Source organism: Haliaeetus albicilla, chromosome W, assembly GCF_947461875.1.
Source record: "Haliaeetus albicilla chromosome W, bHalAlb1.1, whole genome shotgun sequence".
Classification (NCBI taxonomy): domain Eukaryota; kingdom Metazoa; phylum Chordata; class Aves; order Accipitriformes; family Accipitridae; genus Haliaeetus; species Haliaeetus albicilla.
This window is the reverse complement of record NC_091515.1, coordinates 46,074,219-46,086,887: the sequence shown is the minus strand read 5'-3', so window position 1 is coordinate 46,086,887 and position 12,669 is coordinate 46,074,219. Positions and strand designations below refer to the sequence as shown.

General features: G+C 39.2%; 1 protein-coding gene and 1 long non-coding RNA gene across 3 annotated transcripts in view; one reads left to right on the top strand and one right to left on the bottom strand.

Annotated features, from left to right (window-relative positions):
• The window catches only part of LOC138683548 (uncharacterized), a 313,882-nt gene that overhangs the window by 254,982 nt on the left and 46,231 nt on the right, over window positions 1-12,669 (top strand). The gene's annotated exons all lie outside the window — the stretch shown is intronic.
• Window positions 1-12,669, bottom strand: part of LOC138683544 (rapamycin-insensitive companion of mTOR-like) — a 105,989-nt gene that overhangs the window by 84,288 nt on the left and 9,032 nt on the right. The gene's annotated exons all lie outside the window — the stretch shown is intronic.

The following is a 12,669-nucleotide window of genomic DNA, read 5'->3' as shown; positions in this document are numbered from 1 at the left end:
TCTAGAATAAATGCTAAGGCCTGTGGAGGAGAGAGACTCCTATTTTAAAGCAGATTTTAATCAATATCTTAGATTTACAGTTGACAAAGAAATCCATTTAGTGTTTGAAACTCCAGTCCTAACATCTCATAACTGAACAGCTTTATCCTTAATCCCCTTGTAATTTAAAGACAAGAAGTAAACTTAAAGACAGAAGTAAAAAGATAGCATGTTACTACCACACCACATGATTTCTTTTTTCCCTTCAGACAAAGGGTCGGTGAGATTCTGGGAAGACAGGACTCTTCTGCTCTCCATATTAATCTCTGTCCACAATCACCCTAAACTTATTAGAGAGATTAGACACTGTATTCTGCCATAGGCACTACAACACTATCAACAGCACTGTAGTTTGAAATAAATGAAATACCAAGGCTATGCTGGAGATGTGAATTGTTAAAAAGTATTACATTACCAAAAAAGAAAAAAATTGCATTACATAAAATAAAGTCTTTAGAAAAAGCCTGAAGAATAGTCCAAACACTGGACATCTGAAAAGCAGCAAAAATAAGGGTTTTGTGTGTGGTGCCCCATACTAACTTCCAGTAAAAGAAACTTGCTTCCTACTACAGTATGAACAGCTACAGCTGAATTTATGGAGTATATATAGTCTTTTATTTCCCTGTTCATCCTGAAAGGATATTTGTATATTTTTCATTATACAAAGGAAATAAAAAGTATCAGAGATGTAAAGAAAGGACCTTCTCACCACCTCTCTACAAACCAAGCTGAGCTTGTTATCAACTTCTGTAGTTTAAAAACTTAAAAGAGCAACAAATTTGAAAAAGCAGACATATCTAGCAATCTCATCAGGATATATCCAGAACATATTTGGAAAGACAAGAGCCTGTACTTGCACTACCATCAGGAATACAAGACAGTATTTAAAGATTAAGACACCTACAGGTAGGCACCTGAATTCAGGTGTGTAAACCTGCGCTAGATGTCTCAGCTCCCATTGTAGTTAATGGAGATCTCATCTATCAGCCAATGAAGTCTAAAACAATTAACCTGACTAGCTGCAAGGTGTCCACTCAAGGGTAAGGTGAATCAATTGTATTGACTACGCTGCTTACAATGAGACTTTAGCACATGTACAGACATGCTACTGCCATACGACATAATTATGATTTTTTTCAGACAAAGGGTCAGTGGGGTTTTGGGAAAACAAGACAGGCATCAATCTCAATCATCAACAGCTTGTATGAAATATCCTCTTCCACAAACCTTAGTCACAGTGTTGTCCCAAAAGTGGGGTCGTTTACCCAGTGTGCGAAACGCCAATATACATACAGAGCAGAGGTATTTTATTCCAATTCATGTTTGTGCAAAGATGGGGGCTAGGTGGTAATCCACAAAGCTAGCACCCCTCATGCCTAAACGGGCAAGCAATTTATACAGTTTAGTTTTACATATTCAGTTTCCAAAGTTCTTCCCCAAAATTATTACTGGTAGTCGCTTATCTACCACAGTTTCTATTGGGCTAAAGTTTCCCCAGCTTTGAATTAAAGGTACAGTGTTCTTTTATTCTACAGCGCATGCTCAAGGAGAGTGGGGGCGTAAGTCTTTTTGGTCTTGAGTTGAGTCGGTGGTCATGATCTCCCCCTGCTGCCTTTACCTTTCCTCCAGTTATCAAAGATTTTTGCTGACTTCATGCCTATTAGCAATTATTCAACTTTTTGGCGCCTCCTGGGGTAGGATGTTCCCTTCTTATCAGTCTTTTAGTTCTTTAGGGGTACAGTCGTTAGCAAGGCATGCCTTGTGTATACAAAGGGTATCTTAAGAAGACCACAAAGGTCTTGTGAAATAAGTACATCACTTCTTAAGTACATCAACAGCAATAAGCAAAGTCAACTGTCAGATACACAGCCACAAGTAAAGACAGAGCTACCTTGCATTGCAGAATACTATGCATAGTGAAACTAAACATGCAGTAACTTTGTATTTAAATTGGAACATGTGTATGCATCTGTTTGGAGCCCCCCACCCTGCAACAACAACAACAAAAAAATAAATCTTTGATATGATCACAGAAATTAGACAATGAAAATCTTACTGGATCCATCCCAAGTTTAGGATTCTGCTGCATAGTTTACTTTTCCAAGACTTAATTCAGTTTTAGAGGTTTGCAACAGCACAAAACATTTAAAAAAAAAAAAAAAGAGAAACACTGAAGACAAGTAGATTGTTATAGTTGTGACACTACAAATAGTTTACATCGTAACCCCCAATTTCAAGGGAACATCATAAGAGAGGAAAATAACTTCCTCATAATTTGATTTCTCTGAAAATACAGTTTGGCTGATTTCTACACTTTGGCCTACCATGGGTTATGGGTAGGAATTTCTCTGGCTCACACCACTTTTGGACCTGTAACATATCTCCATTACACCACAAGAAAGATCCCAGGTGAGCAGACTTAGAGCTCTCCAGAATGTTCTACTTCAATTCCCTGAAGAACAAGCAGCAACAATAACTTTCCAAAATGACTGGAAATACACTTCTAAGTTTTAATTTTGAAAGTGCACATGGTTACATACTCAAGGTAAACCTCTACCAAAACTAAGCTCACTATATGGACAGGAAAGACCGTGAGACTAGCCCAGGAAACCTCTTATACATCACTGGCAATGAACATTTCTATTCAACTACCTGATACTGTGGGCAGTAACTCAGAAGTGAGCGAGGTGTGCTGTGCATAAAGGCAGCCAATTTGGATATGAATAAACCAGGACACGATGATGCTGTCACGACCCATGTTAACAATTCTGTAGCAATAGCACACCTTCATAATGAGGCTGCATAATTAAAACGTGCACTAAACCCATTTTACTCTAAATGTGTATGAAAAACTGCAGTTATAGCAACTTTTCTTACATTGTCCTCTTTCTGCTGAGAAAAGCTCTTATTTCTAGAGAGACAGAAAAGTCCGAGGAACACCATCTTTGTAATGCTTAGCAGCAGTCAGGTATTTCCCAGAAGCTTCGCTAGCAGATAAGCAATTTGAAGCAAAGTAGGGACTCCAGTATAAGATCTACAACACCGTGAGAAAATTAAGAACACGACAGACATTTCCACTATCGAATGGATAATATTGTTACCTGATCAGAAAGTAACTCCCAAAACACACAAAGTATGTTTAGAGAGGAGACATTGCTTTATTCTGCGCAGGGTGCCGGGTGTAAGATTTCCACAAGTCGAGCACATCTATTGAGGTTTTCAGTTCATACTTATACACTGCAGTTAAAACACCATGCTTATCTAATACGTATGTTCCACCTAACTATTGCATATTCATTATGCTGAGCAAGCATGATGTGTTGTTCTCTTGAGCAATCATCCCAGAGTCTTCTACACCTGCGTGGGGGTCTCTGGTGGTCTTCGGTGGTCCTTTGGGGAAGAATACCCCTACTCATTTTGTCCTTTTATGGTCATGCATCATCTGAGGACACCAGGGTCTTTGTTTCTCTCGCCACCCCCTCATTTCTCAATGCCCAAGGAGGATGTATGTCCTTAATTAGCAAGTCTGTGACTCTGAAATGTCCGTTATCTGGTGCCTTGACTATTATCCAAACACTCCTTAAGCATCCTCTATTGTAAGCAGAATCTTAAACTAGATAAGCTTTACCTTGAGTACACATAATCTAAACAGTCCTTGAATAGCAAGCACACTTCTCATGTTTTAGTTGTTTTCTTTTCTTTAAACTGTCACCGCCTTCTTATTTGTTAATCAGTCTTTTGAAGGCTTGAGGCAACAATATGAATACAGCAAGTTATCTGGCTCACACTTTGATAATATCAGCAACACTAGTGCTGTAGAGAAAACAAGACAGTAAAAAAATAAATACTCTCTAATGGCATACTACCTCAGAAAGAACTAAGATTACAGAAGTCTTTTCCATCAAGCCTTATCAGTTCAAGTCTTGTTTTAAACTTCAGAAGAACCTTCTTGCAGAAAATCTCTTAAAAAAAGTTAACAAAAGACTTGTGACATATTAACTTCAATGAAAGACAGGCTATCCTGATAGTTTCTCCTCTTCTGGAAACTCATGATATATTAGAAAGAAGTAGAAAGTTTACTCAGTTACTCTAGCATGACTCATTTTTAATAAAGTCAATAGGGAAGGTAGGCAGGCCTTCACATGCCTTCACATGGAACTTCACATGTTGCAGATGTAAATATTTAAACAAAATAATGTGACTTCACAAATAGAGATATAGTCTCTTGCTATTCTGTCCCTTACATTAAAATGGACTTTAAAAGAGACTAAATACATTCCAGATTCTACCAACTAAGCCGCATGGCTTTCTCTTAAAGATCAATTACAGCACTGCATATCTTCCTGCCACAAAATCTCATGCCACAGCACTGAGGATCATGGACTAACACCGAAATGGAAAAAACACAGCACACGATCAGAGACTGATCTCCCAAAGGTAGTAGTATCATGACCTTAACATTTCATTGTCAAGCTTAACAGCTCATGTTGATGTTGACAAGGACAACTTTTTTTCTTTTTAGGACCCCAGTTCAGACCATTGTTGCAGAGATTTCTTAGCTCTGATTAACCAGCCCTTACCCTTTACCCCTTCATAAGTCCTTGCTTTTCTATCTGAAAAAAAAAAAAGATAAAGAAGAGAAGCTACTCATTATAATTTTAAGACCCCTCAATAATCTATTCTTTCCTGACTTACCTCATTTATCACTGAGATGCTGACTCAAGTTAGCCCATAATGATAACCAAATATCTTCACATTCTTTCCCATGGTGCTTCTGAGGGTGGAGCTGTGCAAAATGACTGAGCTGATCTTACAGCTTTCTTTTACCAAAATACGCACAACCCCCTCCCTTGCTTTCCTTCCCTCTACCCCGTCCCACTATTGAGACAAAGCCACTTTGTCTCAAAACTCATCTAAAACCAAAAATTTCAAGCCAGCCCACTTGTGTTCTGCAACAACAGCTTAACTTGCTGATCACTGCCGTCTCATTTTCTGTATATCCATCTTCCTTTTTGGACAGCAAGTACTTTGCAGTAGCTGATATTTTTTCTGTATATTTCTATTACACCAAACAGTTCTTCACCCACACCTGTTTGCACCAAATAACACCCAGTACATATAATGATAATCTTTAGCACACAGTGAAATTTGTGTTTTTAAAACCCTAGCCTCAAGAATTCCATGATTCTCTATGCCTTAAAGTAATTCATAGATGAATGTATATTAAAAATCTTCAAAGTTGTGCTGTTGTTTGTTTTTAAACTCTCATGACCATTTAGGGCTTGACTCATTTTTTTCACCCCTTCAGGACCGTGACATTGTTTTTCCCCAGTGAGAATCATGATGCATTCTGACAGATCCCACTCTCCAGAGAGAAAGAAGTATCACCGCAGAGCTCCAGCTACACAAAACAGCTAGCACTCCATCTAATGCAGGGATGAAACAGGACCAGCAATAGCTATATTAGCACATGACGACTCCTTTCCCCTGACAGGTTTAGCAGCATTGTTTGACCACATTCAGTAGGCTAGCAGCATGCCAGTTTGCTATTCTGTTATGCGCATGTGAATGAAAAGCAAACAAAAAGAATGGTAGGCTTTAGCTTACAAATAATTCAGTAACTCTGAAGTCAGGCATAATGAGTTAAACTGAGGAGTGTATATTTTATATGCATCACTTGGTAGATGCTAGGACAGTAGCTGTAACACAGTAACCAATGTATATACAGTAAGTAACCTCTCAAGTGAGAGACTGCACTAGCAGCTGCTATCACACCTACTAGAATCATAGTGCCAAAAAGCATAGTAAAAGACTAAATATGCCTAAAGACTTCTCTTGAAGAAAATCGTATTCACTACAGTTAAGCATTTAATAATTGACTAAGAACACAAGAGATGTTTTCCTCTTACTGAAGGAAAGAATCACAATATAAATAGACGATCCTGCTTAGCTTACTATACATCTTTACATTTATTAGAGACTTTTAAAGTCTAAGTGCTATGCAACTGTATATTGCAAAGCTGCTTAGTGGCCTGCTAAACTACATGCTGCCAAACTGAAGGAAGCTGAGTGAAACACACACCAACTAGGATCATTAATGCACTGTTCTCCATTTCCACTGAAATAGTCATGAGTTATCAGTTATTAAAAGCAATGAAACATTAGGAATCAGTTACTTAAAAGTGTCTATGTAAGCCTAGAAGGCAGATAATCAGTCTGCTAAAACACTTTTTATCAACACCTTAAATAATGAAATGAAACACCAATGAGAAGGCATATCCTGCCATTATCAACTTGCTGGGGAAAAAAAAAATCAGGACAATTATGTAATCTCTCATAACATGAAGTATTCTTAATTTACATCTAATTCAAAATGTGGAAACTGCACAGAAGAAAAACAACCAGGTTCTTAGAACAATGGAAGAAAGCTACATAAAAAAGCAAACTGCATGACACAGATCACTCCTGAACTATACATTGACACATCAACTCCACTTGGCCAGATTAAAAAAAATTAGCGCATGAACAGTTTACATTCAACCTATGATTTTCAAAAACACAGTAATATATGTTTAGACTGAAGGTATGTCTCAATTTATAAGGTAAAAACATAGAAATAATTGTTTCTTTGTAAGATCAAATTTATGCAGTTACTATTATGTTGAAAAACGTACTGAATACTAAGCCATATAGATATCCTCTATGATCACTGTTAAAATTCTATTATCACACTTGAATCAGTAAGGTGCAAGATACTTTGCACTGGTATAGTGTGACGTAAGTTTTGCCAAATAATTCTCATAAATTTTAGATTTAAAAAAAAAACCAACAATGTATTACAAATCTTAAGTTTAACAATTGAGAGCACCCCCTTGAAAAGTACAGGTTACCAAAACCAGTGATTTCTGCAGAATGTACCTAGAGATTTATTTAGTTTAATTCCTATAGCTTCCATAGGTGAACCATACATACAGCACTTGATTTTGAATACAACAGAGAAGCTCCAATAATCCATGTTCATGAAAACAGAAAAAAAATAAAGGCTAAAAACTCAGATTATTTTTACTCTTGCTGCTTAAGAAAGCTATGAATAGATGAAAGTAGCTCAGTAATATGGAAAAAAGCACACCTCCTCTCTTTCATGGCAGTCAGCAAAGAAAGTAAAAGAACTGTTCTTTCTACATCAGTCAAGTAGAAATTAACCTTCACATTTACAAAAATATCTATTAACTAGAAAGCAGTACAAAAGACAGCACATCCAAGGTAGGATCCAGGAATCACTAGAACCTCAGATAAGAACAAAGTCTTGTATAAGGATTACACATAGGAGTCTAATCCTTCATGTTTAGCTCTATACATCTAGACTTGCACATATGTCCTTCTGTAAGTAAACAAGAAAGTAAAGTTTAAATGCCTACTGTGACTGTATAGATTTCTCTTTTGCAGATCTGCATAAAATATTGTAAATTAAATGATAATTTTTTTTTACAGATTCCTAAGTATGGATAGAGGTCGCATGAAACATACATACTGGTGTTGCGGTCAGCTTGAAGTGGTGACAGCAGTTCAAAAATGGACCACTTTCCAAATTACTTTCTTATAATATTATTTCTAACCAAGACATTGAGATTATATGTGTAGAAAAGCCATCCTTACATTTGCACCCTTGGAATTACGTTAATTATTCCTAGTGTATGAGACTGTTGCTTTATTGCTAAAAATTCTGAAAAAGAGGTTTTATAGTTGAAATGCAGCACTAACTGCAGCAGGAAACCTTTAAACTGTGGCAAATGTATGATATGATAAACAAAATCCCTATACTGTTCACCATAAATCTTTACATGAAGAGATTAAATTATTCTTTGTTACTCTTTTATAGCAATTATATTTTTCCATAAATCAAGGCCATACTGTTTTAGTTCAAATACTGTACATCTATGCACAAGTATCTCCTACTAATCATTCTGTATTCTTAAATCAACAGCTGTAGCTCATTCCACAACAAATAAAATCTATATACATTGGTGTTTTGGGTTTGTGTGGCAAGGTTTTGGTAGTGGGGGGGGATTACAGGGGTGGCTTCTGTGAGAAGCTGCTGGAAGCTTCCCCTGTGTTCGAGAGAGCCAATACCAGCCGGCTCCAAGACAGACCTGCTGCCAGCCAAGGCCAAGCCAATCAGCGATAGCGGTAACACCTCTGGGATAACATTTTTAAGAAGGAAAAAAAGTTGGGACAGACAGGAAAGGGCAGCCAGAGAGACGAGTGAGAACATGTAAGAGAAACAACCCTGCGGACACCAAGGTCAGTGAAGAAGGAGGGGGAGGAGATGCTCCAGGCGCCGGAGCAGAGATTCCCCTGCAGCCCGTGGTGAAGACCATGGTGAGGCAGGTTGTCCCCCTGCAGCCCGTGGAGGACCCCACGCCAGAGCAGGTGGGTCCCCGAAGGAGGCTGTGACCCCGTGGGAACCCCGAGCTGGAGCAGGCTCCTGGCAGGACCTGCGGATCTGTGGAGAGAAGAGCCCACGGAGCAGGTTTTCTGGCAGGACTTGTGACCCCGTGGGGGACCCATGCTGGAGCAGTTCGTGAAGAACTGCAGCCTGTGGGAAGGACCCACGTTGGAGAAGTTCATGGAGGACTGTCTCCCGTGGGTGGGACCCCATGCTGGAGGAGGGGAAGAGTGTGATGAGTCCTCCCCCTGAGGAGGATGAAGCAGCAGAAAATATCGTGTGATGAACTGACCGTAAACCCCATTCCCTGTCCCCCTGGGCCACTGGGGGGGTTTGGTAGAGAATCCGGGAGTGAAGTTGTGCCCAGGAAGAAGGGAGGGGTGGAGGGAAGGTGTTCTGAGATTTGGTTTTATTTCTCATTACCCTACTCTGGTTGGTTTGTAATAAATTGAGTTAATTTTCCCCAAGCTGAGTCTGTTTTGCCCGTGACAGTAATTAGTGAGTGATCTCTTCTGTCCTTATCTTGACCCACAAGCCCTTTGTTATATTTTCTCTCCCCTGTCCAGCTGAGGAGGGGGAGCGATAGAATGGCTTTGGTGGGTACCTGGCATCCAGCCAGGGTCAACCCATCACAAATGGTCAGATGTGGCCAAAACAGTAACAATAAGTAGCACTTGGACAAAACCAAGGAGCTTAGAGAAGTCTAGATAGTGAAGAACAAAACCAGTAAATTTAGAATTTTTTGCTCTCTACAGCTTCCTGAGGAGGGGAAGTGGAGAGGGAGGTGCTGATCTCTTCTCCCTGGTATCCAGTGACAGGATGCATTGGAATGGCTCAAAGCTGCGTCAGGGAGGTTCAGACTGGACATTAGGAAACATTTCTTTACCGAGAGAATGGTCAAACACTGGAACAGGCTTCCTAGAGAGGTGGTCGATGCCCCAAGCCTGTCAGTGTTTAAGAGGCATTCGGACAATGCCCTTAATAACATGCTTTAACCTTTGGTCAGCCTCAAAGTGGTCAGGCAGTTGGACTAGATGATCGTTTTGGGTCCCTTCTAACTGAACTATTCTAGTCTAGAAACAAAATCTCCCCTTTTCCTAAAGCTTTCATAAAGGCTCCATCACTCAGACTAATTTATTAACAAACAATGTTGATTCCAAGGATATTGCTGTTCAGGTAGAATTTGGGTGAAGAGACTTCCTCATAAATATTTAGTTACCCAAACCTATTCAAGCCACTGTTGAGATGCAGTTTGCTACACTCTGATGAATATAACAAAAGCATAAGAACATGAGTCCTACAGAGCTCTTCAGTATGTGCTAACAGTAAAATTCAGTCACATAACTAAGAAAATATAACTTTAAGTAGGGTTTTTTGTTCTTTGAGACTGGGTTTTTTTTTGGTTGGGTTTTGTGTTGGTTTTTTTACTCCATCTTCTCACATATACACCTTGATCAGCATTCCTCCTCTTCACCAGCTGCAAGGATTTAGTGAATACACCCTTTACTAATCATTCTCTGAAGTTTTGCTAACTTCTACTTTTTTCTGATCTATTCTACCCAAATTTTCCATCACCACAACAGATGGTTGGTAAATGAAAAAGTTTCTGCAGTATACATGAATATAGTAATACTACAGATTTTTAAACTAAAGCAAAACACATTTTATTGTGAGAGTGAAAGTTAAAAGTGCTCCAGTTAAAACAATTTGTCAAATATCAGCCAGCACTTGTGTAGCAGTGTTACAGCACTTCCCTTCTGCATCAGAAATCATCACAGAAGCGCTGTTCAGTATGCAGTCACCTGCACTATGGTATAAGTATCTGCCTACCTGCATGCTGTAAAAACCACTTCTAATGAAAAGCAAGCCTCTTATTTTATGTAATCTATTGAGTAGTTATAAAAGCCTCAAGTCATATACTTATGTCTTAGTTGTAAAAAGCTAGTTGGTTTTAAGTTAGATGATTGTCCTGGTTTCAGCTGGGACAGAATTAATTTTCTTCCTAGTAGCTGGTACAGTGCTGTGTTTTGGATTTAGTACGAGAATAATGTTGATAACACACTGATGTTTTAGTTGTTGCTAAATAGTGCTTATCCTAAGTCAAGGATTTTTCAGTTTCCCATGCTCTGCAAGTGAGGAGGTGCACAAGAAGCTGGGAGGGATTATAGCCAGGACAGCTGACCCAAACTAGCCAAAGGGATATTCCATACCATAAGACATCAAGCTCAGTATAGAACTGGGGGGAATTGGCTGGGAGGGGCCAATTGCTGCTTGGGAACTGGCTGGGCATCAGTCAGGTGGTGAGCAATTGCACTGTGCATCATTTGTCTTTCCTGGGTTTTATCTCTCTCTGTTATTTTCCTTTTCATTATTATTATATTTTATTTCAGTTATTAAACTGTTCTTATCTCAACCCCTGAGTTTTACTCCCCCTCCCCCCCCCCCAATTCTCCTTCCCATGGGGGGGGGACGACGACGACGACGACGACGACGACAGGGGGAGGGGTGGGGGGGTGGGGACAATGACACACGACACAAAGGAGTGATCGAGCAGCTGCATGGTGCTTAGTTACCAGTTGGGGTTAAAACACAACAATGATTCATGTCATTTATTGTTATTTTTAAAAAGTCTCAGGCAGGAGTCTCAATTAGTATGAAAGATAAAAAACATATCTGATTTTTCAGCACATTCCCCAAAGCTAGTCAGCCATCATTTCAACATAAATTCTCAAGCCATCCTGTAACCCTCTTGAACATCCTTTTCTGCAGTGTTTGGGTTTGTATGGATATAACCAGTTTGTAAACAGCCATCTTTCACTATAACTATTTCACTTCTTCCCACTTTTAAGAAAAAAACCAAACCAAAACAAAAAACCCTCTACCTGATATTGAGCATCTCTTCTATGTTATTAGGGAAAAAATCTGAGATTGCCAGGTAACTGGTAAAGTATGCATTAAGATCATGAGTTTGGGCAAATATCTGATGTATTTCTTTCTGGGAAGGCTATCATTGACATAGCTTCCTTATTTACTGTAATTATGATGAGGGGTGTGTTTCTGTTGTTCCTGTTTCCAAGAAATGAAAGTGAAAATATTGTAAGCACACACCATTTTAGTAGTTCTGAAAAGTCTTAAGATTGTAAAAGCAGTAATACCTTAGGAAGCAAAACCAAAGGTATGCAAGTGTTATTAATCTAACCAGGCCAGAGTACTATACAATTCCAAAACAATGGTCAACTGAAGCACAAGTGCAGACGGGAAAGCTAAGCGTATGCCTTAATTTTGGAGTGCGTATACTGAGCACCTCTAACTCCCTTACTTTTAAAACCTACCAAAAGGTTACACATTGCCAAAAAAGTTAGCAGGCCGCCACCATTGATCACTTCCCCTTTGGTCTCCAACTATATAAAAAAAAAAACCAAAATAATATTCAGAAATAATGCAGTAGAGAATTTCTCAGACAACAAGGCAAATAAGATCTCCCTCCAGCTGTTTTTCAAGTTGCTCCTCTATATCTCAGAAGAACTGAAAAAAAATGTTGCTAAATACTGCCTTGCTCCTATTACAGCTTCTGTTACAGATTCACAAACAAGGAAGCAAAAAAAGAGCTATCACTCTGTGTGATTTGCTCCAACACAAGCATCCTGTTACAGTTACCCATCACAATGATGGCATATCACAAAGTAAGGGTTAAAGGTGCCCACACATTTTTTTTTATTTGGGTATTTTTAAAATAGTGTTTCTAAGGTGCAGTGGAGCCCCACTTCTCCATATTTTCAAGCCAGACCATGTATTGCAAGAGTATGCAAAGAACTTAAAGGTTTTCCATAACAGTCTTGCCATTACTGTGGAAGATCTGCCTTTGAGCCACCAAGTATACATCAGCTACCATCTCTGCACCAGTTCCCTACTGCCTTGCTGCAAGCACTCAAGAAGGGGTTTTTTCCTCCCCCACTACTTGAGCTCTCAGTATCAGACAGGTATGCAGCATTCCTCTCTGCTGCTTCTATACTGACAAAGGAAGCTGGAAACAGCATGGTCACCAAATCTCAAGCTGAATTTGGAAACAAAATTCATCCAGCCTTCTTTAACTATCCCACAAATAACCCTTAAAAATGCCCGACATTTTTGTGGGCTGTAAACTGCAAATAGCATCCTGAGACATTTGCCCTACATTGCAATGC